The sequence below is a fragment of the Pseudophryne corroboree genome, chromosome 2 (assembly GCF_028390025.1).
Source record: "Pseudophryne corroboree isolate aPseCor3 chromosome 2, aPseCor3.hap2, whole genome shotgun sequence".
Lineage (NCBI taxonomy): Eukaryota > Metazoa > Chordata > Amphibia > Anura > Myobatrachidae > Pseudophryne > Pseudophryne corroboree.
The window spans coordinates 1,001,362,740-1,001,390,629 of record NC_086445.1 but is presented as its reverse complement, the minus strand read 5'-3'; the positions used below and the strand labels follow the sequence as shown (position 1 = coordinate 1,001,390,629).

The window sequence follows — 27,890 nt, the reverse complement described above, 5'->3', positions numbered from 1 at the left end:
AAAAGGGTGAGGAATTTGGGGCATTGCTTGACACAAGGACAACAACGACACCTCACTGCTGATAGGATAGAAGCGATTCGCAACATGACTCTGCCGCAAACCCAACAACAGATCCGCACCTTTCTTGGAATGTGTGGGTACTGCCGAAACTGGATCCCAGGGTTCTCCATACTGGCTTTACCTTTGCAAGAGATGGTCTCGTCAAACAAACCAGATCAGATCTCGCACACAGATGAGTCCGAACTGGCATTTGAGAGACTCAAACAGTGCCTATCACAGGCACCTGCATTAGGCATGCCAGATTATGGGAAACCCTTTGAATTGTACGGTACGGAAAGTGCTGGGTGTGCGGCAGGTGTTTTAACACAAACATGGTGATGCCAGCAGACCAGTAGCATACTACAGTGCACAGTTGGATATTGTAGCGCGGTCTCTCCCTACATGCTTGCAAAGTGTTGCAGCAATAGCTTTGCTAGTAAGTAAAAGCGGAGACGTAGTGTTAGGACACAACCTGACCATCCATACACCTCATGCAGTATCAGCCTTACTGGACTCCGCCCAAACCAGACATGTCTCATCGGCACGGTTTACAAAGTGGAAATTAGCACTAATGGCCCCTGTAAACATCACCATAAAGAGATGCAGCGCACTAAATCCAGCAATTTACTTGCCTGGTGTGCCTTGTCATGCACAAAGGGTGGGAGGTGAGAACAATGATGACATAGGAGGATTTAGTGTTGACACTGACACGCATGACTGTATGGAATACCTCAACCAAACTTTCACTGCAAGACCTGACATCAGTGACAACCCCTTAGATGACGTAGATTTTACTTTTTACACCGACGGTAGTTGCCACAGACAGACGGACTCGGGAGACCTGTGCACTGGGTACGCAGTTGTAGACGACAGAAGTATCATAGAAGCTGAGCCCCTGGGCCCACTGCACTCAGCACAAGCTGCTGAGCTGGTCTCCCTAACCAGAGCGTGTGAATTGGCCAAGGGTAAGTCAGCTAATATATACACAGATTCTAGGTATGCCTTTGGAGTGGTGCATGATTTTGGGGCCCTATGGCGCCTCAGAAATGTCATGACAGCAGCTGGCACACCAGTGGCGCATGCGACCCACATCAAAAGATTGCTATCAGCAATACTAGACCCCGACAGAGTGGCTGTTATCAAGTGCAAAGCCCACACTTACAGTCAAGACCCAGTGTCACTTGGTAACAGCCGGGCAGACAAAGCTGCCAAGGCAGCAGCAAGTTCAGCCACACTAACCAACATCACACCACTGATGACATTTAACACAATAAGCACACAACGACTCATTGAAATGCAAGATTTGTGTTCCCTGCAGGAGAAGTCCGTCTGGAAGGCGAAGGGATATGGAAGAGAGTCTTCTGGCCTCTGGACAGATGGGCACGGTAAGCCAGTGGCCCCCAAGGCATATCTTCCAGCCCTAGCGGAAGCTGCTCACGGCCTGACCCACTTGGGCAAGGAAGGTATGTGCAAACTGGTCAGGGCATACTTGAGTGCACCAGGGTTCTCATCTCATGCAGGTAGGAGGGCAATGGCTTGTATCACCTGCATGAGAAAGAATGTTGGGAAGACAATACCGACGGAACCATCCCATATCCCTCCTACGGACGGACCCTTCCAGGTAATACAAATAGACTTCATACAGTTACCACCCTGTAGGAATCTGAAATATGTCCTAGTGTGTACAGATGTCTTTTCAAATTGGGTAGAAGCATTCCCCGCTGCCACAAATACTGCTACGTTCACTGCAAAGAAAATTGTGCAGGAATTTGTGTGTAGATATGGTATCACTAGAATAATTGAAAGTGATAGGGTTACCCATTTTACAGGTGAAGTCTTTCAGGTCATGTGCAAACTGATGGGTATTAATAGCAAGCTACATACTCCATACCGGCCACAGGCGAGCGCAAAGGTGGAGAGCATGAATAGCACTACTAAGAACAAGCTTAGCAAAGTGATGGTTGAAACTGGATTGTTGTGGCCAGAGGCATTGCCACTAGTGTTGTACAGCATCAGAACCACTCCCAGGTCACCACTTAACCTATCACTCTTTGAAGTTCTTTTTGGGCGACAACCTCACGTAATGATTGACCCCCAGGATGATTTGAAATGTAATAATGAAGTGACTATGCAATATTTGGTTAGGATGAGCCAGCAGCTCAGAAATCAACAAAGAAATCTAAAGCTGGTGATTCCTGACCTACCAAACAGTAATCGTCATGACATTGAACCTGGGGACTTTGTGATGATTCAAAATTTTCTACGCTCAGGTTGCCTCATTGACAGGTGGGAAGGACCGTACCAAGTTTTATTGACCAGTACAACAGCACTAAAGGTCGGCGAAAGAGAGACTTGGGTCCACTCGTCCCATTGCAAGAAAGTTGCAGACCCGGAGACAGCTCATGATAAGGAGAAAGGTGAAGAGAACCTTGTATCGCTGGAGCAGCTATTCCGGGAGAACTAAAAAGGCAAGACTGTTGAGCTGCACCCAAGCGTAGGGTGCGGAAAGAGCAAAGACAACTGGTGCAGCCAGAGACGGTTAACAAAGATCAAGGAAGGTTGTCGCACCAGTTTTTCTTTTTTTTCACCTCCCCCTGCATTTTTTCTTTCTTTTCTCCTTCTTATTTTCCTCCTTTCCCCTAACGAAATGGATCGGTTACAAGAGACTGCGTTTCGGGTTCTGTTAGTGACTTTGGTGTTAATAAGGACAACTTGTTTTTGTGAGGGTCCCAGAGAGGTGGAGCAAGAATCTGGAGTGAGTTCTGATGGAGAGTACGGGTTGGTAGGACCCCAGGATCAGTGTATCACTTTCACCAAGGCTAGCATCAGAAAAAAGAAATCCACAAACCGGAACCCAACTCATCAATCACCAAAAATGTCATTTTATTGTTGTATGTACCGTTACGTCTTCTGTTCATCTCTGTAGGGCTAGGTTAGTGAAACACACATAGTCATTAGATAATAGGGACACATAATTGCTCACACATATGGATCCCTTCGATGTATCATCAGATAAATGTGCTCCCCATTTATCATATAGCTCGGTGGAGTTTGTTGGACCATGTACAGACCCTTAATACGGGATGAGAAGGAATATAATGAATACTTTGCAAAACCTAGAAGCTTACACTGCACGATGATACATTCCCCTCAAGCATTTACTCATACATACACGCTTTTTCCTATCACAATAGGCCACACATTTCCTCACCTATGACTTTTTCTCTCACTTCAAGGTGCATACTCTAAACACTGTATCTATGTATTATTATGTAAATATTTTCTGCATATTACTTATGGCAGTTATTGTTGACTGCCAAAGGGTTGGACTGTCGAAGTCTGAAAATATTACAAACCCGCACTACACATACAGACACCATTCAGAGTGGCTTCTGTGCGGTTGCGTATTAGCCGTGCGTGCACAGACCCGGACGCTGCATACATTGGCTCATGAAGCCCTGCGTATTAGCGTGGGGTATGGGTAAATACGGTGACATACGCAAACGCATAGAAAGGCCCCCAAAGCCATGTTCCATATTCTATCCTTATAGTACAGAATTTGTACAGACTGTGTAATCTTCAAAGGCAAGTTACTGTTCACACACAAGCTAATCAAACCACACATACACATTCTTCTAAAACAATGTCTTGAATATATCAAGACATGTCTTGTTTACGCAAAGGTTTGTGATCATGAAACAGGCACCCTGATCTGTGAGTAAAGTAAATATCTCTAGTTATCCTTATTGTTTCAGAGTGTATACTGAAGACAACCAAAACCAGACTGTCATTGTTTAATGGAAACCAGGACAATAGGAGACAAATATACTATACAAAGAGCACAGACCTTGCTGATACAGATCACTAGCAGCTGACAACTTACATTTATATGGATCAGAGGTGTAACATTTATAGTCAAAACTCTTGGAAATATATATATATATATATATATATATATATATATATTTATTTGTGTGTATCTTGAGAATGGTTGGTCATTTCATGTGTAGGATCATGTTGCTTGGAGATAGCATGACAGGGTAACCTAATGACCATGGAAAATAAGATTTTACTGACCGGTAAATCTATTTCTCGTAGTCCGTAGTGGATGCTGGGGACTCCGTAAGGACCATGGGGAATAGACAGGCTCCGCAGGAGACTGGGCACTCTAAGAAAGATTTAGTACTACTGGTGTGCACTGGCTCCTCCCTCTATGCCCCTCCTCCAGACCTCAGTTAAGGAAACTTTGCCTGGAACAGCTGACATTATTAGGAAAGGATTTTGGAATCCAGGGTAAGACTCATACCAGCCACACCAATCACACCATATAACTTGTGATAAACTTACCCAGTCAACAGTATGAACAACACCAGAGCATCAACAAAGGATGCCCACATAACATAACCCTTTATTAAGCAATAACTATGTACACATATTGCAGAAAATCCGCACTTGGGACGGGCGCCCAACATCCACTACGGACTACGAGAAATAGATTTACCGGTGAGTAAAATCTTAGTTTCTCTAACGTCCTAGTGGATGCTGGGTACTCCGTAAGGACCATGAGGATTATACCAAAGCTCCCAAACGGGCGGGAGAGTGCGGATGACTCTGCAGCACCGAATGGGCAAACACAAGGTCCTCCTCAGCCAGGGAATCAAACTTGTAGAAATTAGCAAATGTGTTTGTACCCGACCAAGTAGCTGCTCGGCAAAGCTGTAATGCCAAGACCCCTCGCGCAGCCGCCCAAGAAGAGACCACTTTCCTTGTGGAATGGGCTTTCACTGATTTTGGATGCGGCAAACCAGCCGCAGAATGAGCCTTCTGAATCGTGCTACAGATCCAGCGAGCAATGGTTTGCTTTGAAGCAGGAGCACCCAGCTTGTTGGATGCATACAGGATAAACAGCGAGTCAGTCTTCCTGACTCCAGCAGTCCTGGCTACATAGATCTTCAAAGCCCTGACTACATCAAGCAACTTGGAATCCTCCAAGTCACGAGTAGCCGCAGACACCACAATAGGTTGGTTCAAATGAAAAGATGACACCACCTTCGGCAGAAATTGCAGACGAGTCCGTAATTCTGCCCTGTCCGTATGGAAAACCAGATAGGGGCTTTTACATGACAAAGCCGCCAATTCTGACACACGCCTAGCCGAAGCTAATGCCAATAGCATGACCACCTTCCACATGAGATACTTTAGCTCCACGGTCTTAAGTGGCTCAAACCAGTGGGATTTCAGGAAACCCAACACCACGTTGAGATCCCAAGGTGCCACTGGTGGCACAAAAGGGGGCTGAATATGCAGCACTCCCTTAACAAACGTCTGAACTTCAGGAAGAGAAGCCAGTTCCTTTTGAAAGAAAATGGATAGGGCCGAAATCTGGACCTTTATGGACCCCAACTTCAGGCCCATAGTCACTCCAGACTGTAGGAAGTGCAGGAACCGACCCAGCTGGAATTCCTCTGTAGGGGCCTTCCCGGCCTCACACCAGGCAACATATTTTCGCCATATACGGTGATAGTGTCTTGCTGTCACGTCCTTCCTAGCCTTTATCAGCGTAGGAATAACTTCCTCCGGAATGCCTTTTTCCGCTAGGATCCTGCGTTCAACCGCCATGCCGTCAAACGCAGCCGCGGTAAGTCTAGGAACAGACAGGGCCCCTGTTGCAACAGGTCCTGTCTGAGAGGCAGAGGCCACGGGTCCTCTGTGAGCATTTCTTGCAGTTCCGGGTACCAAGTCTTTCTTGGCCAATCCGGAACAATGAGTATTGTTCTCACTCCTCTTCTTCTTCTTACGATTCTCATCACCTTGGGTATGAGAGGAAGAGGAGGAAACACATAGACCGACTGGAACACCCACAGTGTTACCAGTGCGTCCACAGCTATCGCCTGAGGGTCTCTTGACCTGGCGCAATACCTTTGTAGCTTTTTGTTGAGACGGGACGCCATCATGTCTACCTGTGGCAGTTCCCATCGATTTGTAATCTGAGTGAAGACTTCGTGATGAAGTCCCCACTCTCCCGGGTGGAGGTCGTGCCTGCTGAGGAAGTCTGCTTCCCAGTGGTCCACTCCCGGAATGAACACTGCTGACAGTGCTTGCACGTGATTCTCCTCCCAACGAAGAATCCTGGTGGCTTCCGCCATCGCCACTCTGCTTCTTGTGCCGCCCTGGCGGTTTACATGAGCCACTGCGGTGATGTTGTCTGACTGAATCAGCACCGGCTGGTAGCGAAGCAGAGGCTCCGCTTGACTCAGGGCGTTGTATATGGCCCTTAGTTCCAGGATATTTATGTGCAGACAAGCCTCCTGACTTGACCACAACCCTTGGAAGTTTCTTCCCTGAGTGACTGCCCCCCACCCTCGGAGGCTCGCCTCCGTGGTCACCAGGACCCAGTCCTGTATGCCGAACCTGCGGCCCTCGAGAAGGCGAGCACTCTGCAGCCACCACAGAAGAGACACCCTGGCCCTGGGGGACAGGGTGATCAGTCGATGCATCTGAAGATACGATCCGGACCACTTGTCCAACAGATCCCATTGAAAGATCCTCGCATGGAACCTGCCGAAGGGAATGGCTTCGTATGATGCCACCATCTTTCCCAGGACTCGCGTGCAGCGATGCACCGACACCTGTTTTGGTCTTAAGAGGTCTCTGACTAGAGTCACGAGCTCTTGAGCCTTCTCCCCCGGGAGAAACACCTTCTTCTGGTCCGTGTCCAGAATCATGCCTAGAAAAGGCAGACGCGTTGTAGGAATCAGCTGCGACTTTGGGATATTCAGAATCCAGCCGTGCTGTTGCAACACTTCCTGAGAGTGTGCTACGCTGATTAGCAACTGCTCTCTGGACCTCGCCTTTATGAGGAGATCGTCCAAGTATGGGATAATTGTGACTCCTTGCTTTCGAAGGAGCACCATCATTTCTGCCATTACCTTGGTAAATATTCTCGGTGCCGTGGAGAGCCCAAACGGCAACGTCTGGAATTGGTAATGACAGTCCTGTACCACAAATCTGAGGTACTCCTGATGAGGTGGATAAATGGGGACATGCAAGTAAGCATCCTTGATGTCCAGAGACACCATAAAATCCCCCTCTTCCAGGCTTGCAATGACCGCTCTGAGCGATTCCATTTTGAACTTAAATCTTTTCAGATAAATGTTCAGGGCCTTTAAATTCAATATGGGTCTGACCGAACCGTCCGGTTTCGGTACCACAAACATTGTGGAATAGTATACTCTTCCTTGTTGAAGGAGGGGAACCTTTACCACCACTTGCTGGAGATATAACTTGTGAATTGCCGCTAACACTACTTCCCGTTCCATGGGGGAAGCTGGCAGGGCCGATTTGAGGTAACGGTGAGGGGGAATCACTTCGAATTCCAGCTTGTATCCCTGAGACACAATCTGTATAGCCCAGGGATCCACCTGTGAGCGAACCCACTGGTGGCTGAAATTTCGGAGACGCGCCCCCACCGCTCCTGGCTCCTGTGGAGCCCCAGCGTCATGCGGTGGATTTAGTGGAAGCCGGGGAGGACTTCTGTTCCTGGGAACTAGCTGTATGGTGCAGCTTCTTACCTCTACCCCTGCCTCTGGCAAGAAAGGACGCACCTCTGACCTTCTTGCTTCTTTGTTATCAAAAGGACTGCATTTGGTAATACGGTGCTCTCTTAGGCTGTGAGGGAATATATGGCAAAAAGTTTGACTTCCCAGCCGTAGCTGTGGAAACTAGGTCCGAGAGACCGTCCCCAAACAATTCCTCACGCTTGTAAGGTAACACCTCCATGTGCTTTTTGGAGTCGGCATCACCTGTCCATTGCAGAGTCCACAGGACCCTTCTGGCAGAAATTGACATTGCATTTATTCTAGAGCCCAGTAGGCAAATGTCCCTCTGGGCATCCCTCATATATAGGACAGCGTCTTTTATATGCCCCAGGGTCAGTAAAATGGTATCCTTGTCTAAGGTATCCATTTCCTCAGACAGATTATCTGTCCATGCTGCTACAGCACTACACATCCAGGCCGACGCAATTGCCGGCCTCAGTAGAGTACCTGAATGTGTATAAACAGACTTCAGGATACTTTCCTGCTTCCTATCTGCAGGATCCTTTAGGGCGGCCGTATCCTGTGACGGCAGGGCCACCTTCTTAGATAAGCGTGTCAGAGCTTTATCTACCCTGGGGAGGAGGAAAGGGTACGCCATAAGTAACCTTTTGGAAATCAGCACTTTCTTATCGGGGGAATCCCACGCTTTTTCACATAAAATTCATTTAACTCATGTGAAGGGGGGAAAAGTCACCTCTTGCTTTTTCTCCCCATACATATAAACCCTCTTGTCAGGGACAGGGTTTACCTCTGATATGTGCAAAACATCCTTCATTGCTATAATCATGTAGCGGATGGCTTTAGCCATTTTAGGCTGCAATTTTGCATCATCGTCATCGACACTGGAGTCAGAATCCGTGTCGATATCTGTGTCAACAATTTTGAATAGTGGGCGCTTCTGAGACCCTGACGGCCTCTGCGCTGTAGGATCAGGCATGGGCTGAGACCCCGACTGTTCCAAGGCATCAACTTTATCCAACCTTTTATGTAAGGAGTTTACATTATCATTTAACACCTTCCACATATCCAATCAGGTGTCGGCGGAGACACGTCATTCATCTGCACTTGCTCTGCCTCCACATAGCCCTATTCGTCAAACATGTCGACACACGCGTACCGACACACCACACACACAGGGGATGCCCTATATGAGGACAGGACCCCCACAAGGCTTTTTGGAGAGACAGAGAGAGAGTATGCAAGCACACACCCCAGCGCTATATGACCCAGGAATCACACAGTAACTTAGTGTTTACCCAGTAGCTGCTGTATATATAATTAATGAGCTAAATTTATGTGCCCTCCCTCTCTTTTTACCCTTTCTACCGTGAGTCTGCAGGGGAGAGCCTGGGGAGCTTCCTCTCAGTGGAGCTGTGGAGAGAAAATGGCGCTGGTGAGTGCTGAGGAAGAAAGCCTCGCCCCCTCAGCAGCGGGCTTCTGTCCAGCGATTTTGTGTAAAATTAATGGCGGGGGCTCATGCATATCCAACTGTATATATGCTGCTTTTGCCAGGAGGTACTTAATTGCTGCCCAGGGCGCCCGCACCGCACCCTACAGTGACCGGAGTGTGTGGGTTAGTGTGGGCGCAATGGCGCACAGCTGCAGTGCTGTGCGCTACCTCATAATAAGACAGGAGTCATCTGCCGCCGATTTTGACGTCTTCTTGCTTCAACCCGCCGGCTTCTGTCTTCTGGCTCTGCGAGGGGGTCGGCGGCGCGGCTCCAGGAACGGACGACAAGGTCAGGTTCCTGTGTTCGATCCCTCTGGAGCTAATGGTGTCCAGTAGCCTAAGAAGCGCAAACTAGCCGCAGTTAGTAGGTTGGCTTCTCTCCCCTCAGTCCCACGTAGCCGAGAGTCTGTTGCCAGCAGAAGCTCTCTGAAAATAAAAAACCTAACTAAAATACTTTCTTATTAGCAAGCTCAGGAGAGCTCACTAAAATGCACCCAGCTCTGTCCGGGCACAGATTCTAACTGAGGTCTGAAGGAGGGGCATAGAGGGAGGAGCCAGTGCACACCAGTAATACTAAATCTTTCTTAGAGTGCCCAGTCTCCTGCGGAGCCTGTCTACTCCCCATGGTCCTTACGGAGTCCCCAGCATCCACTAGGACGTTAGAGAAAAATCTGTCACACATTGCATGTTTCCCAAACTTGGTGCACACATTGCACATAGTCTGCCCTTTCCCCTCATGCAACTTTCACTTATTTGCAAGGCACAACAAGGGAATTATACACCTTTACAGTATGCGAGGGGACAGTAACTGATCAGAGCATCATGCATGGTATCTAAGTGTTCGGATAATTATGAGTAATAATCCGATGTTGGTTTGGAGAAGATCGCATGTCGTTGCGAATAGTTAGGCAAATCTGCAAAGGCAGATTAAAGGTATATTCGTGTTTATTATGTACTTGGTATGCGGTGGGAATCCAGAGCTGACCAGCAGTACACACCCCTGGATCAAGGCATCGCCCATCTCTTCAAACCGACCAATGACCTCTCCTGTACTGTAAACGACCATCCCTCCAACCAATCAGTGGAGAGCATACAACCCCATTGTATTGTATTTTGGGCAAGGGTATATAAACCTTGCACCTGGGCCGGTCACTCTCTCTCTCTGCTTTTTTAAAGGCTCATAGGTTGTCTCGCCAGACGACTGGGGACCGGATCCGGGTGGCGCAAGCGACAAAGCGTACGTATCATTGGGTGTGACTCTCTCTCTGTGATTGAATTGTATTGTGTTGTACCATTTATATTGTAATTTATTGTAATCCCCTTTTACAAATATATTATTACTTGTTGCTGCTTTGGACCACAACATACAATCAAATACTGGCGTCGCATTCAGTTTCTGTTGAGCGTTTGTATAGTGTAATTGCCACACCTAGAGCTGCCTCGTGCTCTCAGCGTGTCAGTCTGTGTGTATGCACTGAGTGTAAGCTGCACAGCTATTCCGGCGTGTGCACAGTACAGGACTGTGTACGCTAACTGGGGATAGAGTACGAAGGTAAAGGATTTATTACAGCGGCCGCAGCGGCTTCAGTTACAGTGTGCAATAGGGGTTAGTGGCTGCTTTCCAAGAAGTCTATCGAACTTCTCAGCAGGCAGTAGCTGGCGCCAAACTACTTGAATAAACTGAAAATAAACTACAGCTCCCAGGAGCCCTTGCCGCCAGGAGCTCTCGACAGCAAGGGTTGCTGGGAGTTGTAGTTTATTTTCAGTTTCTTCCTTGTAGCGCATTGCGGTACGGGACACCAGCGCCATCTCCTGCCTGCTGAGTGATTCTCCACCCTCCATCCCAGCAATGCACAAGCAGCTCGGCACAGCAGGTATTGCCAGACACTATGGCTTAAGGGATTCCACCCATTGGCAGGGGGTGGCACAGTCAGGCGGTGCCCGCAGCTCGGCTGCTGCCCCTGGCGAGTGCCATCCTGGCCAATGGGTAGATACACCCCTGCTCCTTATAACACCCTCTCCCAATATATACCAGTTACTGAGAGCCCCCCCCACCCAAAGGTCTTTCTTCAGTTATCAGTACATACTGCATAAAAATTTGTTAGAGAACATGGTTATATGATCAGGGATGTTTAGTATGTATCACACTCCGCATCTATTCAGTATAAATGAGCAAACAACATTTAGCAAAAACAGAATTACAATTAGTCCTCACGATGGGAACAGCAATATCAATGTCTGTTAGAAAAGGACTTACAGGATCGAAACATTAACATAAAAACTTTTATTCAATTTTAGGGGATTATTCAATTGTTTGAAAAGTCAGTTGGGTGTGTTTTTTATCAACTAATAGACAGGAAAAAGAACAGACACTCAACCGACTTTTCAAACAATTGAATTCCCCCTTAGAGTGAGGTACAGCTCTTCTCCATCCAGTCCTAAATGTTGCAAGCATGTAGTTGAGGAATCACACCTGGGCAATGTGTAGAACAGGCCTACATATGGACTGGAATAACAGGTGTTACAGGTATGTTCTGTTACACCTGTATGTGAAAACTCTCATCTGAATCACCATTCACAAAGAATTCCACCAAAATCCAACTTGTGTTTCCTCTACTGCATTACAGAAAGTTCAAGACAGTGCACATTCTAATGTAATGAGGGGAATCTCTGCATGGGACTTGCTGGGGTTGGGTAAGCAAGACCGCTGGTCAGCATACCGACACCGGTAACCAGCAGCGGAATGCCGGTGGGAGGAGAGCGCAACAAGCTCCTTGCCACAGGTTCTAATCCCACTCTATGGGTGTCATGGACACCCACGAGTGGGAAAAGTCCCTGTTGGTATGCATGCCGACCATTGGGATTGTGAGCGGGCGGGCGTTAGGGACCAGAACTGTGATCGGCGGTCACATAACTACAACCCGAATTCCACAACTTTCCATGGTAAAAAGGTGATGTGATGCCTTTACACAGTTTTAGCAATGTTGCAAAAATATAAAGTGACCCTCCCCCCCCCACACTAAATTTAAAGGCTTCTATTGGTCTCACCAATATAGAATATACAGTACCCATGTGCATTTTAGGGATTCCTGTCTTGAAATTTTTTACAAATCCTGGGTTTACAGGATTAGCGGCCTACAATTCCAGGATTGGGATAAAGCAAACAAAAAAAACAACAAAAAAATTGTAAAACAGCTTAAATCTCTACACTGGAAATTAGAAGTTACATGACGAGACTGATGATCTAATGCAAAGTGCGATATTTAAAAAAAAACAAATAAAAAAAAAAAACAAGTATTGTCTTTTTTCATTTGCTGAAAGTACGACCTAAGAAAAATTAGAACGTCCAGGGTGTCATTTCTAATTCAGCTCTAGATTTTACATCCTATATACCCAGCTGCAGAAAAAGCACACTCAGGCTGTACGCTAAGTACTGTTAAACCCATGTCCATATCTTCAGCGGCGATATTGCCAGCTGGTTTAGCTGTGCCTGTATCACACTCATCAACATCATCAATATTAGGCAGTTATATTGAGACAATGAGCTTTATCATCGCTTACATCGTCTACACCAGAGGACAGATCAGCCATTGTTATGGATGAAGGCTTTCTAAACATAGAAACATAGAATTTGACGGCAGATAAGAACCACCTGGCCCATCTAGTCTGCCCCTTTTTTTTATCCTTTAGGCAATCAACCCTTTTTGAACCTTAATTCTTTGTAAGGATATTCATATGACTATCCCAAGCATGTTTAAATTGCTCTACAGTCTTAGCCTCTACCACCTCTGATGGGAGGCTATTCCACTTATCCACTACCCTTTCTATTTAGTGATTTTTCCTTAAATTTCCCCTGAACTCCCCCCCCCCCCCCCCCCCCCTCCAGTCTCAGTGTATGTCCTCGAGTTCTAATACTTCTCTTCCTTTGAAGAAGGTTTCCCTCCTGAACTTTGTTCAGATCCTTGATATATTTGAAAGTTTCTATCATGTCCCCCCTTTCCCTTCTCTCCTCCAAACTATACATGTTAAGATCTTTTAGCCTTTCTGGGTAAGTTTTGTGATGTAGGCCATAAATAATTTTAGTTGCCCTTCTTTGTACACTCTCTAATGTATTTATATACTTCTGGAGATATGGTCTCCAGAACTGGACACAGTGGGGCAGATGTATTAACCTAGAGAAGGCATAAGGAAGTGATAAACCAGTAATATGTGCAAGGTGATAAACGCACCAACCAATCAGCTCCAATATGTAAAATAACAGTAGCTGATTGGCTGGTGCGTTTAACACCTTGCACATATCACTGGTTTAATCACTTCCTTATGCCTTCTGTAGGTTAATACATCTGCCCCAGTATTCCAGATGGGGCCGCACCAATGACCTATACAGTGGCATTATCACTTTTTTTTCCCTGCTACTGATTCCTCTCCCTATGCAACCAAGCATCTGACTTGCCTTTCTCATTGCTTTGTTGCATTGCTTTCCTGCCTTCAAGTCATTTGAAATACTGACTCCTAAATCCCTTTCCTACTCAGAAGTTTCCATTATAGTACCCTTGATACTATATTTAGCCTTTGGGTTTTCGAGACCCAAGTGCATGATTTTGCATTTTTTAGCATTAAACTGTAGTTGCCACGTTCTTGACCATTTCTCAACTCTACCTAGGTCATCAATCATTTGTTTTACCCCTCCCGGTGTGTCTACCCTGTTGCATATCTTTGTATCATCTGCAAAAAGACATACCTTCCCTTCAATACCATCTGCAATGTCACCAACAAAGATATTAAAGAGAACTGGACTAAGTACAGATACCTGGGGTACTCCACTGGTAACATTTCCCTCCATAGATTGCACTCCATTAACTACAACTGTCTGTTTCCTATCCTGCAACCAGGTTCTTATCCATTTAACTATTTTATTATCCACCCCCACGCTTTCAAGTTTATTTAGCAGTCTGCGATGTGGGATAGTGTCAAATGCCTTACTAAAGTCTAGATATGCTACCATCTACAGCTCCCCCTTGATATATTATGTAGAGGATGCTGGGGACTCCGTAAGGACCATGGGGAATAGACGGGCTCCGCAGGAGACATGGGCACTAAAAAGAACTTTAGATATGGGTGTGCACTGGCTCCTCCCTCTATGCCCCTCCTCCAGACCTCAGTTAGAGAAACTGTGCCCAGAGGAGACGGACAGTACGAGGAAAGGATTTTTGTTAATCTAAGGGCAAGATTCATACCAGCCCACACCATCCACACCGTATAACATGGAATATACGAACCAGTTAACAGTATGAAACAAAACAGCATCAGCCCGAGACTGATCAAAACTGTAACATAACCCTTATGTAAGCCAAAACTATATACAAGTCTTGCAGAATTTAGTCCGCACTGGGACGGGCGCCCAGCATCCTCTAAGGACTAGGAGAAAAAGATTTACCGGTAGGTTTAAAATCTTATTTTCTCTTACGTCCTAGAGGATGCTGGGGACTCCGTAAGGACCATGGGGATTATACCAAAGCTCCAAAACGGGCGGGAGAGTGCGGATGACTCTGCAGCACCGATTGAGCAAACAGGAGGTCGTCATCAGCCAGGGTATCAAACTTGTAGAACTTTGCAAAGGTGTTTGAACCTGACCAAGTCGCCGCTCGGCAAAGCTGTAATGCCGAGACACCTCGGGCAGCCGCCCAAGAAGAGCCCACCTTCCTAGTGGAATGGGCCTTTACTGAATTTAGAGACAAGATATAATAAATATATCAGGAAGCGCTATAATCAAGGAAATATGTAATTTATTAAAAATCAATAATATACAATTTAAATATTAAAAAAGTAGACCTATAACTAAATAAATAACTCTCTCATCCGTGTCTCTAATAATGTATTCGTCCGTAATGACAATGTTCGTTTAATTCAGAATTATTATTACTTGCTGTGGGGTCTTGATGTAATTAGCCCGTACTGCACTGTCTCCTTCTAATTTGTCAGTCTAGTGGCAACACGAGGATTATAGTGGCAAGCACGCCAACATGCAGTGTTTCCTCCGTGAGATGTTACTGTGAGCACACTTGTAGGAACAGCTGGAGGGAGGGCGCCGATATGATGATATCCCGGCGCTATGCTACACCCCCGTCCGTTCTCAGCTGACAATGTCCTGTACCGTGTTGTGCAGCAAAAAGAGGATCCCTCTTACCGGACTTGAATGTATCACTTATGCCGAGGAGTGTTTGGCAGCAGACTCCCGTATCAGCGGCGGCTTTGTGATGTCCGTGAACGGCTTTCTTTGAAGCACAGCCGTGGAGACACTTTGAATGAATGGGTTGTTTGGAAGGTCCTTACGCGTTTCTCCGCCCCTTTCTCACGGCGATTTCGTCAGAGGATATGCTATCTGCCATTCTGGCTATTTAAACCCATATGAACCAATCATGATTGATTAATTAGTGCAAACACATGTGGTATGCATTTAAGAATAAAAAAACCATATGTCTACCTTCATAGCACAAAACATTTAAGAAAATATTTTAAGAAAAACGAGCAGAATAGTGACTTATTATTAATTAATCTAATGACACAATACATTTTAATGATACAATTTATAAACATGTTTAAAATTTCCAATAATTAATTAGCAATAGAAGCACATGGAATCATCAATTGAATTCATAGCCTAATGGTTAGCAAACCCGGTTAGCACACATCAAGACCTTGGTTCGAATCCAAGCTCGATGCGCCACATAAAATATATCACTCATTGGACAATAAGATTGACATGAATAGAGGCCATATCATGCCTCAACAGTGAATTATATCTAAATTTATCAATCATAAGAGCTAATTCATTTTCTGTATTATACCAATAACTGTGTATCACTTTTTTCCCTTTTTTTATCTCCATATTATTAAAAACCAATTATCTGTAAGGTATAACAACTGTTTCTTATATAGTTACAAAGTTCGAACTAACCCTAGTTGGTAAACATATATATTAGACTAAATCAATGGACAAAAAATAGAAATTCATTACGTAAATAATGAAGGATCAAATGGTTAGAACCATTTTATCGGATATTATTTAGTTCTATATTTTCATTAAGTCCATCAGGGACCAGTGTGACCAAGGTAAAAATCCAAAATGCCTCTCTGGTACAGAGTCGGCCAAATCTATCTCCACCTCTCGGGGTAGGAGCAATTGTTTCAATTCCTTGTAATTTGATAACATTGACATTCCCTTCATGGACCTGTAGAAAATGTCTTGATACACTATGACTATTGTTCCGATTGATAATATTTCTTCTATGTTCTAAAAATCGTGTATTCAGGCTGCGTGTAGTCCTGCCTACATATTGCATCCCACATACACAGCTTAAAAGATAAATATAAACATTTTGACAATTTATATATGATTCTATCTTGAAACTTTTTCCAGTTAGGGCCCCTGTTGCAACAGGTCCTCTCTGAGAGGAAGAGGCCATGAATCTTCTGTGAGCATTTCCTGCAGATCCGGATACTAGGCCCTTCGAGGCCAATCTGGAACAATGAGAATTGTCTGTACTCCTCTTCGTCTTATGATTCTCAATATCTTTGAGATGAGAGGAAGAGGAGGGAACACATAGACCGACTGGAACACCCACGGTGTCACCAGGGCGTCCACTGCTACCGCCTGAGGGTCCCTTGACCTGGCGCAATATCTCGGAAGCTTCTTGTTGAGGCGTGACGCCATCAGGTCTATTTGAGGCAGTCCCCACTGACTTGTAATCTCTGCAAAGACTTCCTGATGAAGTCCCCACTCTCCGGGATGTAGATCGTGTCTGCTGAGGAAGTCTGCTGAGGAAGTCTGCTTCCCAGTTGTCCACTCCCGGAATGAAGACTGCTGTCAGAGCGCTTACATGATTTTCCGCCCAGCGAAGAATCCTGGTGGCTTCTGCCATTGCCACTCTGCTCTTTGTACCGCCCTGGCGGTTTACATGAGCCACTGCGGTGATGTTGTCTGACTGAATCAGAACTGGTAGGTCGAAGCAAATTCTCTGCTTGACGAAGGCCGTTGAATATGGCCCTTAATTCCAGTATGTTGATGTGTAGACAAGCCTCCTGGCTGCTGCTCCCCATCCTCGGAGGCTCGCGTCCGTGGTGACCAGAACCCAGTCCTGAATGCCGAACCTGCGACCCTCTAGAACATGGGTCTTCATCCTGTGGCCCTCCAGCTGCTGTGAAACTACACATCCCAGCATGCCCTGCCACAGTTTTGCTATTAAGGTATGCTAAAACTGAGGCAGGGCATGCTGGGATGTGTAGTTCCACAGCATCTGGAGGGTCGCAGGTTGAAGACCCATGCTCTAGAAGGTGAGCACTCTGCAGCCACCACAGGAGAGATACCCTGGCCCTGCGGGACAGGCGGATCATCTGAAGATAATGTAGATGAGACCCGGACCACTTGTCCAGAAGGTCCCACTGAAAAGTCCTCGCATGGAACCTGCCGAATGGAATGGCCTCGTAAGACGCCACCATCTTTCCCAGAACTTGAGTGCATTGAAGCACAGACACCCTTTTCGGCTTCAACAGGTCCCTGACCAAGTTCTGGAGTTCCTGGGCCTTTTCCCTTGGGAGAAAAACCCTTTTCTGTTCTGTATCCAGAATCATGCCTAAGAAAGGCAACCGGGTCGTTGGAACCAACTTTGACTTCGGGAGATTAAGAATCCAGCCATGCTACTGCAACACCCTCAGGGAGAGTAACAAGCTGTTCAGCAACTGCTCTCTTGATCTCGCTTTTCTTAGGAGATCGTCCAAGTACGGGATAATTGTGACTCCCTGCTTGCGCAGGAGCACCATCATTTCCACCATTACCTTGGTGAAAATTCTCGGGGCCGTGGAAAGCCCAAACGGCAACATCTGAAATTGGTAATGACAATCCTGTACAGCAAATCTCAGGAACGCCTGATGAGGTGGATATATGGGGACATGAAGGTATGCATCCTTTATGTCCAGGGACACCATATAATCTCCCCCTTCCAGGCTGGCTATGACCGCTCTGAGCTATTCCATCTTGAACTTTTTTAAGTATAGGTTTAAGGATTTTAAATTCAGAATGGGTCTGACCGAACCATCCGGTTTTGGGACCACAAATAGGGTTGAGTAATACCCCATCCCCTGCTGAAGCAGGGGAACTTTGACCACCACTTGTTGAAGACACAATTTTTGAATTGCATTTAAAACTACCTCCCTCTCGGGAAGAAGCCGGTAAGGCCGATTTGAAAAACCGGCGAGGAGGCCCCTCTTCGAATTCCAGCTTGTAACCCTGGGAAACAATGTCTATTGCCCAGGGATCCACCTGAGATTGAACCCAGACGTGGCTGAAAAGTCGAAGACGTGCCCCCACTGGGGCGGACTCCCTCAGCGGAGCCCCAGCGTCATGCGGTGGATTTTGTAGAAGCCGGGGAGGACTTCTGCTCCTGGGAACTAGCTGTAGTTGGCAGCTTTTTCCGTCTGCCCTTACCTCTGGCGAGAAAGGAATATCCCCGTACTCTTTTGGATTTATGCAACCGAAAGGACTGCATCTGATAATGTGGCATTTTCTTAGGCTGTGAGGAAACATAAGGTAAAAAAGTAGATTTACCTACAGTAGCTGTGGAAACCAGGTCCGTAAGACCTTCCCAAAATAAGTCCTCACCCTTGTAAGGCAAAACCTCCATATGCCTCTTCGAGTCGGCATCACCCGTCCACTGGCGGGTCCATAGGGCACGCCTAGCAGAAATCGCCATAGCGTTGGCTCTGGAACCCAGCAGGCCAACGTCTCTCTGAGCATCTCTCATATATAGGACAGCATCCTTAATATGACCCAGGGTCAACAAAATGGTTTCCTTATCCAGCGTATCCATATCAGCCGATAAGGTATCTGTCCACGCTGATACAGCGCTACAAACCCAAGCCGACGCTATCGCCGGTCTGAGTAATGTACCCGTATGTGTGTAAATTGACTTCAAGGTAGTCTCCTGCCTACGATCAGCAGGATCTTTGAGGGCTGCGGTATCTTGAGACGGCAGTGCCACCTTTTTGGATAAGCGCGTCAACGCCTTATCCACCCTGGGGGAGGATTCCCACCGTATCCGGTCCTTAGCCGGGAAAGGATACGCCATAAGAATCCTTTTGGGAATCTGCAGTTTCTTGTCTGGAGTTTCCCAAGCCCTTTCAAAACAACTCATTTAGTTCATGTGAAGGGGGAAAAGTAACCTCAGGCTTCTTCTTTAAACATGTGGACCCTCGTGTCCGGCACTGAGGGGTCATCAGTGATATGTAACATCTTTTATTGCAATAATCATATAATGAACACTTTTAGCCAATTTTGGCTGCAACTCTGCATCATCATAGTCGACACTGGAGTCAGAATCCGTGTCGGTATCAGTGTCTACTACTTGGGATAGTGGGCGCTTTTGAGACCCAGAGGGTCCCTGCGACATGGTGAAAGGTAGTTCTTGATTCCCTGTACCTTCCCTGGACTCAGCTTTGTCCAATCTTTTGTGTAATAAATTCACATTTGCATTTAAAACATTCCACATATCCAACCAGTCAGGTGTCGGCGTTGCCGACGGAGACACCACACTCATTTGCTCCACCTTCTCCCTAGAAGAGCCTTCCGCTTCAGACATGCCGACACACGCGTACCGACACACCACACACTCAGGGAATTCTCTATCTGGAGACAGTTCCCCCACAAGGCCCTTTGGAGAGAGAGAGAGAGAGAGAGAGAGAGAGAGAGAGTATGCCAGCACACATCCAGCGCCAATGACCCAGGGAAAAAAATTACCCAGATAGCGCTTTTATCGCATATATCTATAGCACTGCGCCAATTATGTGCCCCCCCCCCCCCCCCTCTTCTTTCAAACCCTCTGTCACCGTGTTCAGCAGGGGAGAGTCCGGGGAGCCAGCTTCTCAGCGGTGTGCTGTGGAGAAAATGGCGCTGGCGAGTGCCGAGGATCAAGCTCCACCCCCCAACAGCAGCGGGCTTCGGTCCCGCTTGATTTCTTTAAAAAACTGGCAGGGGATCTCTTACATACAGTGCTGAGCCCATATATGTACTGATTTTGCGAGACCAGAGGTTTAAATTGCTGCCCAGGGCACCCCCCCCTGCGCCCTGCACCTTTACAGTGCCTGTGTTATGTGGTAGCAATGGCGCGCAGCGTTACCGCTGCGCATTACCTCAGTGAAGATCCGAGGTCTTCTGATGCCTCTGAAGTCTTCTTATCTTCTCATACCCACCCGGCTTCTATCTTCCGGCTCTGTGAGGAGGGCGGCGGCGGGGCTCCGGGACGAACAGCTAGGAGAGACCTGCGCTCCGACTCCCTCTGGAGCTAATGGTGTCCAGTAGCCTAAGAAGCAGAGCCTAGCAGTTAGGAAGGTCTGCTTCTCTCTCCTCAGTCCCTCGATGCAGGGAGCCTGTTGCCAGCAGGCTCCCTAAAAATAAAAAACCTAACAAAAAAAATTTCTATCAGGAAACTCAGGAAAGCTCCCTGTAATGCACCCAGTCTATTCTGGGCACAGTTTCTCTAACTGAGGTCTGGAGGAGGGGCATAGAGGGAGGAGCCAGTGCACACCCATATCTAAAGTTCTTTTTAGTGCCCATGTCTCCTGCGGAGCCCGTCTATTCCCCATGGTCCTTACGGAGTCCCCAGCATCCTCTAGGACGTAAGAGAAAAGTCAATAAGATTTGTTTGGCATGATCTCCCACCAGTAAATCCATGCTGTTTTGGATCCTGTAAGTTGTTTGAGTTAAGATATTCCACAACTCTTTCTTTTAATAGTTTTTCCATTACTTTCCCTAATACTGATGTAAGGCTTACTGGTCTGTAGTTACTTGCTTCTTCCTTGCTTTCACTTTTGAGCAGTGGAACTATATATGCTCTTTTTCAGTCCTCTGGAATAGCACCTGTATTTAGTGACTGGTTAAATAATTCTGTTAAAGATGTAACCAGCACATCTTTTAGCTCTTTGAGTATCCTTGGGTGTATCCCATCTGGTCCCATTGATTTATCCACTTTTAATTTTGAAAGTTCTGTTAGGACCTTCTCCTCTGTTAATGTACTTTCATCTACCTTATTTTTATGAATGTCCTTGCAACTTAACTGTGGCCCCATCCCTTCTTCTGTAGTAAATACTAGGCAAAAATAATTATTTAGGTGATCTGCTATTGCCTTGTCTCCCTCCACCAAATGCTCACTCTCTGTCTTAAGTCTTATTATTCCTCCATTTGATTTTCTCTTTTCACTTATATAATATAAAAAAAGTTTTGCCCCCTTTATCTACTGACTGTGCCATTTTCTCCTCAGCTTCTACCTTGGCACGTCTAATCACTTGCTTAGCAACCTTCCGTCTGTCAAGATGCACCTCTTTGTCGTTATTATTTTGAGTCTGTTTGTATTTCCTAAAAGCCATCTTTTTTGCTTTCACACTAGTTGATACTTCTTTTGTGAACCACACAGGTTTCCTTTTCCTGGTGCTTTTCCTGACCATTTTGATACTAAGGTCAGTTGCACTTAGTATTGTACTTTTCAGTTTTCCCCACCTCTCCTGCACTCCTTCCAAATTCCTCCAGTCCACCAAAGAATCACTTAAACATCTCCCCATTTTTGCAAAGTCAGCATTTCTAAAATCCAACACCTTTGTTTTTGTGTGACAGGAGTTGGATCCTGTCTTTATACTAAACCATACTGCTTGATGATCACTTGATGCTCACCCACATATATGTCGAATATCCTATCACCATTTGTAAGAATTAAATCTAATATTGAGTCTTTGCGAGTGGGCTCCCTCACCAATTGCTTGAGAGATGCTCCCTGTAAAGGGGGGTACTCACGGGAGAGATGTGTGCTGAACGATCTTAACACAGACCGCTCAGCACACATCTCTCACCCCGCTCAGCACAGCGCGATGTGCTGAGCGAGGGGGAAAGCAGACGGGGGGCCGCTCACTTCACACAACGGTGAATTGAGCGACCCGCTAGATTGAGCCTGCATGCAGCTCAATCTAGCATCGGCGATAGCGATGCGCGGGGCCGCGCATCGCTATCGCTGGAGGGCATACACACGGCAGATCCGTTCTTAAAATCTAAGCAATCTAGCAAGATTGCTTAGATTTTAAGCACGGATCTCTCCGTGTGTACCCCCCTTAAGGAATGTAGAAATTTGCCACTTGCAGCTGAACTTGCAAAAGACCGCTCCCAATTTACATCAGGTAAATTAAAGTCTCCAATGATTATGACTTCTCCATTTAAAGCCATTTTAGTGATGTCCAACAAAAGGTTCCTGTCCATATTGTGAATGTTCCGTAGCACCCTCTTTGTAAAGAGTATCACATACTGCAAGGTGTGTCCAAGCACTAGACAAAACAACTGGTATGCAGCAGCTACAAGTTCTCCAACGCACACCATTACAATTGGACCATCTGCAACAAATCTGAAAATATCACTGTCAAGCGTCACATTAAACTTATTTCAAGTCCTGACCAGACCCAAACCCCAGAATTTGTTTCGGCCATGTAAATATATATGTATATCTCATGCACATCAGACAGGCAGCAGCACTCAGAGACTGGATTCAGTTATAAATGTGGAAACAGTGTGTTTAATCCATCTCAGCAATCCCAACGTTTCGGGGCCGTAGCACCCCTTTGTCAAGGTGATATAGAATATCTTTTATTTTCCCTCCACCATTTTAAAATGACTTATGAATTGGATAACTTCATTTGATTTTCAGGGCATAATTCCCAAATCTGATGCATATGGCAGTTGAGATGGAAGCTAAATCAACATACCCTTTAGCAGTCAATAAGGGGACATGCAGGAATTGAGGGGGCGCCGAGGAGTTACAGAGGAACAGGGTTTTTATTTTTTTTTACCAGCAGTACTGTGCTGCTCCAGTGAGACAGCAGACTGCTCCCGGAACAATGTCTCTGACCCACCTGTCTGCCCACAGCGGGCTCTGACGCTGTGCGGGTGAGCTCCAGTAACCGGGATCTCTACTATGCCAGCTACTGTCTTAAACGCTCTTCTTTGCCATGCAGTGCTGCGACTAGCGTAAGGTGCACCGCGCAAGCTATAAAAGCGAGCTGTTGGTGCTGTGTTTTTAAGCAGGCTATGATACCGTCTGCCTGCCCAGCACAGACAGATAACAAGCTGCCGGCTACACACCATTGAGAGGACACGCTGTAGTGTAGTGATGTAGGTTGGCGTGTAGGGGATGTAGTATAGTGATGTTGTGCAGCGATATAGTGCAATGTATGCGGATACTCAGGGGTGCATGTAGTGGAACACGCTGCTGGGGGATATGTGATGCTTAGGGAATTTGAGGCACAAAGGTGAATACAGTCCAACAGAATCCCCTTTACTTTCAATTTTTTTTAATAATCTGATTATTTTAGTCTGACAGGGGTTTTTTTTTTTTTTTACTGCCTTGCCCCGGGTGCCAAAAATCCTAGTTTCGGCCCTGCACTGCTGCACTTTGAAGTGCAGTCAGCAAGAAAAGGTTTGTGTGGTTTAATTTTTGTAGACACACTTAATATTACACATAGACTGCAGGGATCTCTTATTTTATATTATATACAGTGTATTTTATTTGTCGCTCAGACAGTGCACCACTAATTTATACAATTCTTTTGTGGAACGCTGGTGTTTTTTCTATTTAATACAAGAGCAGGGCAACACAAAGAATGCCTCAGTCCATAGTAATGTCAGTGTGATTTTTTTTTATTTTTACAACGCTAGTCCTGAGGAGTCCTTCAGTTTAAACTGATGCTGGTAGCCTGCAACAGTAAGAAATACAACTGTCCTCAGCACTCCCACACCCACTCTGATGCTCGTCTACCCGCTACTATTGGGGCAGATTTATTAAGCCTGGAGAAGTGATAAAGTGCAAGGTGATAACGCACCAGCCAATCAGCTCCTGTCATTTTTCAAATCCGTGATGATTGGCTGGTGAATTATCACTTTGCGCTGATCACTGCTTTATCACTTCACCAGGCGTAATATCTGCCCCCCAGTCTGTAACTTGACAGTTAGGGGATGAATGTCTGGTGCGTTATCACCTTCCACTTTATCACTTCTCCAGGCTTAATATATCTGCCTAACTGTCCCTCCTTTCCCTACTACAACTGTCTACTCTCAAACTCTCTCCTCTCCCTACTACTGTCTACTGCAGACTCCATTGACAGTCTCTCTCTCTCTAGGTAGCCAGCTTAGTAGATGCAGCAGGAAGAAGTGGTGTGCTTTATATACCACTAAGCACATCACTCATTCATTTCCTGCCAGCTGAAGTCTGCCCCCACTCCCATCAATGAGAAGCAGTGGCAGCAGGTAAGCATTTGACTCACCCAACATCTGGAACTGTGCCACTCCCCAATATGGTCATTGAGACAGTCACTGTGAGTGGCTGTTTCAGTGAGAGTGAAAATCTAATTAATATTGAGGTGGTGTGTACTATTCTGTAGGCACTAGCAGCAGGATACAACAAGGTAAACAAAGGGGCTTAGTGGTGCACAGCCACATGCCACTGTGATGCTCAAACACTGGTTGTTACTTGACTTTGCCTATTGGATATTTTAGAGTTCACAGAATGTGATATTTGCAGACTCATATCTCTTAGGCAGTTTTCCATTTTCTATTTGCTCTTGCAGAAATTATTTTCTGTGGCTGGAAATCCATGCTGGTAGTTTCTGTTTCAGACATGCCTCAAGCCATCCAATATCATATACATGTTCAGCATTTCCAGATCCAGCTTTGTTTTAAGTGGTGCTGTTTCTTGGAATATAATATCTCTTAATTTAATAGGCTTTTTTTTTATTTTGTATTCTAGAGCCTGAGTCCTTTACTTTCTTGGCATGATACACTTCATAGATTTGGGATCCAGCTTGTCTACTTTCTTTGGGGAGGTGCATTGGTATTTTATCTTTCAGGGCAACTGTATTCTTCAAAATACACTGCTTTAAATCTCACCCTGTAATCTGCCTACTGCAATCTGAAGTCTGCAAACAATCTCTATACTAACATATTTCACCCTGTAATCTGCACCCCGTCTAGGAACACTATGCAATTTGTTATTTAGATATATTTGTAATTTCAGGATTTGTTTGCAATTTTAAAATACCTGTGTTTGAAATCTTGGTCAGTGATGCATAGCTAATGAAGGCATATTGGGCTGGTGTTTGCATAGCCAAACATACTGTTGTGCCATTTAACACCTTTGATTAACATTTCGCCTCACCTGCATCCTTTGTTAACTGACCATAGTATATCTGTAGATATAGCTAGGAACAGCTAAGCGTGTGAGCTGTGCGTTCCTATCTCTAAGAATTTTGAAAATGAACAGTTAGAAAAAAAAACCTGAAAAAAACATTGAACTATATAAAGAAAAAAGTATTTAAAACTTTTATAACAAACTTATTTTGCACTAAACCAAAATAACTTGCTTAAACACACAATGTAACTGAAATTGCTTTTGCTCATATCACTGCATAGTATTTGCTCCAAAATTATTACATCATTCAATCTCCCAGCAACTCATCCCTCTGTACACAGTAGTGCTTCAATTGTCCATTCCTCTCTTATCAATACTCAAGAGATTTTTACTTAAATACTTTGATTATAACATCCACACCCTGCCACCATGAAAAAGATTCACATCACACAACACCTCACAGCAGACTTGAGATCATACATGGGTGAAGACACCTTGTAAATTGAAGCAATATGAAATAGAGGACCATTGAAGATATTAGCACTTGTGACGGTGATACTGGTGCAGGATTTACTTCTGTTTTGAATATGGCGCAGGAGCTGTGTGGGTTGTAACAGCTGCCTTCCTGTGGAAGTCCAGACGCAACGGATCCCCGTGAGGATTCTACCACCGGAACATCACCTCTAGACCCCCACCTGCTGACCGGGTATTTCAGGGTCCCGCTGCAGCAATACTCATGGGAAAGCTAGCCACGGAGGTGGCGCAGCCTTGTTACCTCCTGGCCCCTGCGCACTGCAGCTGTTACTGGTTAGCACAGAGCTGCCGCAGGTCAGAGCTCCATCAAGAAATCACTGACTTAACCCTACAACACCTTCAGCATTTACGGAACTTCAGAAGATCACACAGCAGCTACAATCTTGCCTTGAGCCTGCCTCTTACACTGCAGGACAGGGACTGTGCTCCCTCTGAGCTTCCGTCTCCTCTGCTGTATGGTGTTTCCTGCAACTGTGTGGTAGCCCTCAAAGGGGTCAATTCAATTCCCCAACAGTTGAATAGCGCCAGGAATTAGCTCCCGGTGCTATTCAATTCAGCTCAAGTTAAGTCAGCGAATGCCCGTTCTCCCGTACTTAACAGTTTGATTTGTCGGGAGAATGGGCATTCTCAAACTTAACTCCCCGCCGCGATGCTGATTCCCGACAGAATCAGCCTTGCGCCGACCGCCCGGCGCTATTCAACTGTCAGTGAATTGAATCGACCCCAATGTGAGGGCCCCTAGCCGACTGCCCCTGTTGCAATCGCTATAATCTGTCCCTGTGTTCAGGCCTGCATATTTAAGCATAGGTCAAGCTATTCCACTATATTATGAGCTGCATGCTCCCTAAACACCATTCTGCTCTGGTGTGTATCCATACCCTCCAACATTTTACACATAAAAATCGGTACAAATTAGGAAAGGGGGCGTGACCACACCCCTTTTCCTATACTTTCAATGGAAGTTGAGAGCCAAAAATCGGTACAGACCATAAAAACAAAAAAAAGGTACTGTACCTGCCCAAAAAGGTACAGTTGGATGGTATGTGTATCCAATGCTCAGTTGGTCATTGCTATGCTTCTTAAGGAAGGCCTCAACAGCTTTAAATATTCTCCCCCATTATCAGAACTCAAGGTTATCAGCTTGTAACCAGTCTGAGTTTCTAATGATTACTTGTAGTCTGCAGTCTTTTTCGTCACTTCATTCCTTTTTCTGATGAAATAAATGCATATATATATATATATATATATATATATATATATATATATATATATTATATAATTCTTGTGAAAATATGAAAGTTATGAAATATCTGTATCCACTTATCAATTTTGCTTCCCTTGGACCACTCACACCTGTAAGTATTAATTGCAGGGGTGCTTCAGTGCTGCTTGCTGACTGTCCCTTCTTAAAAAGGCTTTGTTAGCCTATTACACAGCTTTAACAGATTGGTCTTTCTGTATCGGTCACAGATATGCCTGTAGGATTTTCTGAATGTGATCATATGATAGATAGATAGATAGATAGAGATACTTTGCCGTCATTTTTCACCTGTCTCTTTTCTCTCTCTTTTTTTAATTTATTTATCCTCTTTATGTATACTGTGATGTAAAATAAGGAATTGTGATGAATATAACATCCTCGGAATGCTTTGAGAATTTCCCTGACATAATATATAAAATTGAGGAATACCATGAACTAAGTATATATTTTGGTTATACAGGTATATTGCTTTTGTATCTATTATGAAAGTCAGACTTAAGTATCAGAATGCAAATATATGTCTCTTCTCTCTATATTATTATATATTGGTGTGCAGTTTATACGTACTCTAACATTACTCTTTCATATATATATATAGCTTATATTCAATGTGCTTACATACACGTTTGTTGGTCTTGATATTAGTGTGTAGCGTGGCTGAATCGGTGTGGGTTGAAAGATTGCAAAGGGTGAAAATTTCTAAGGGTGCCGTTTATGACTTATACTGGATGCAAACTGAAAGGAAACACCAAATAAAGGCAAAAAAAAAAAAAAACTTCACAAACCAACAATACTTG

At 45.3% G+C, this 27,890-nt stretch overlaps 1 protein-coding gene across 2 annotated transcripts in view; it reads right to left on the bottom strand.

Moving 5' to 3' along the window:
* Positions 1-27,890, bottom strand: part of MORC3 (MORC family CW-type zinc finger 3) — a 194,733-nt gene that overhangs the window by 117,967 nt on the left and 48,876 nt on the right. The window contains exon 1 of one of the 2 annotated variants that reach the window (XM_063956541.1): positions 3,923-3,977. The exons of the other annotated variant lie outside the window; for it this stretch is intronic. The gene's annotated coding sequence lies outside the window, so the exon portion shown is untranslated. Of the gene's footprint in view, positions 1-3,922; positions 3,978-27,890 lie in introns of those variants that run through there. 2 annotated transcript variants of the gene reach the window in all.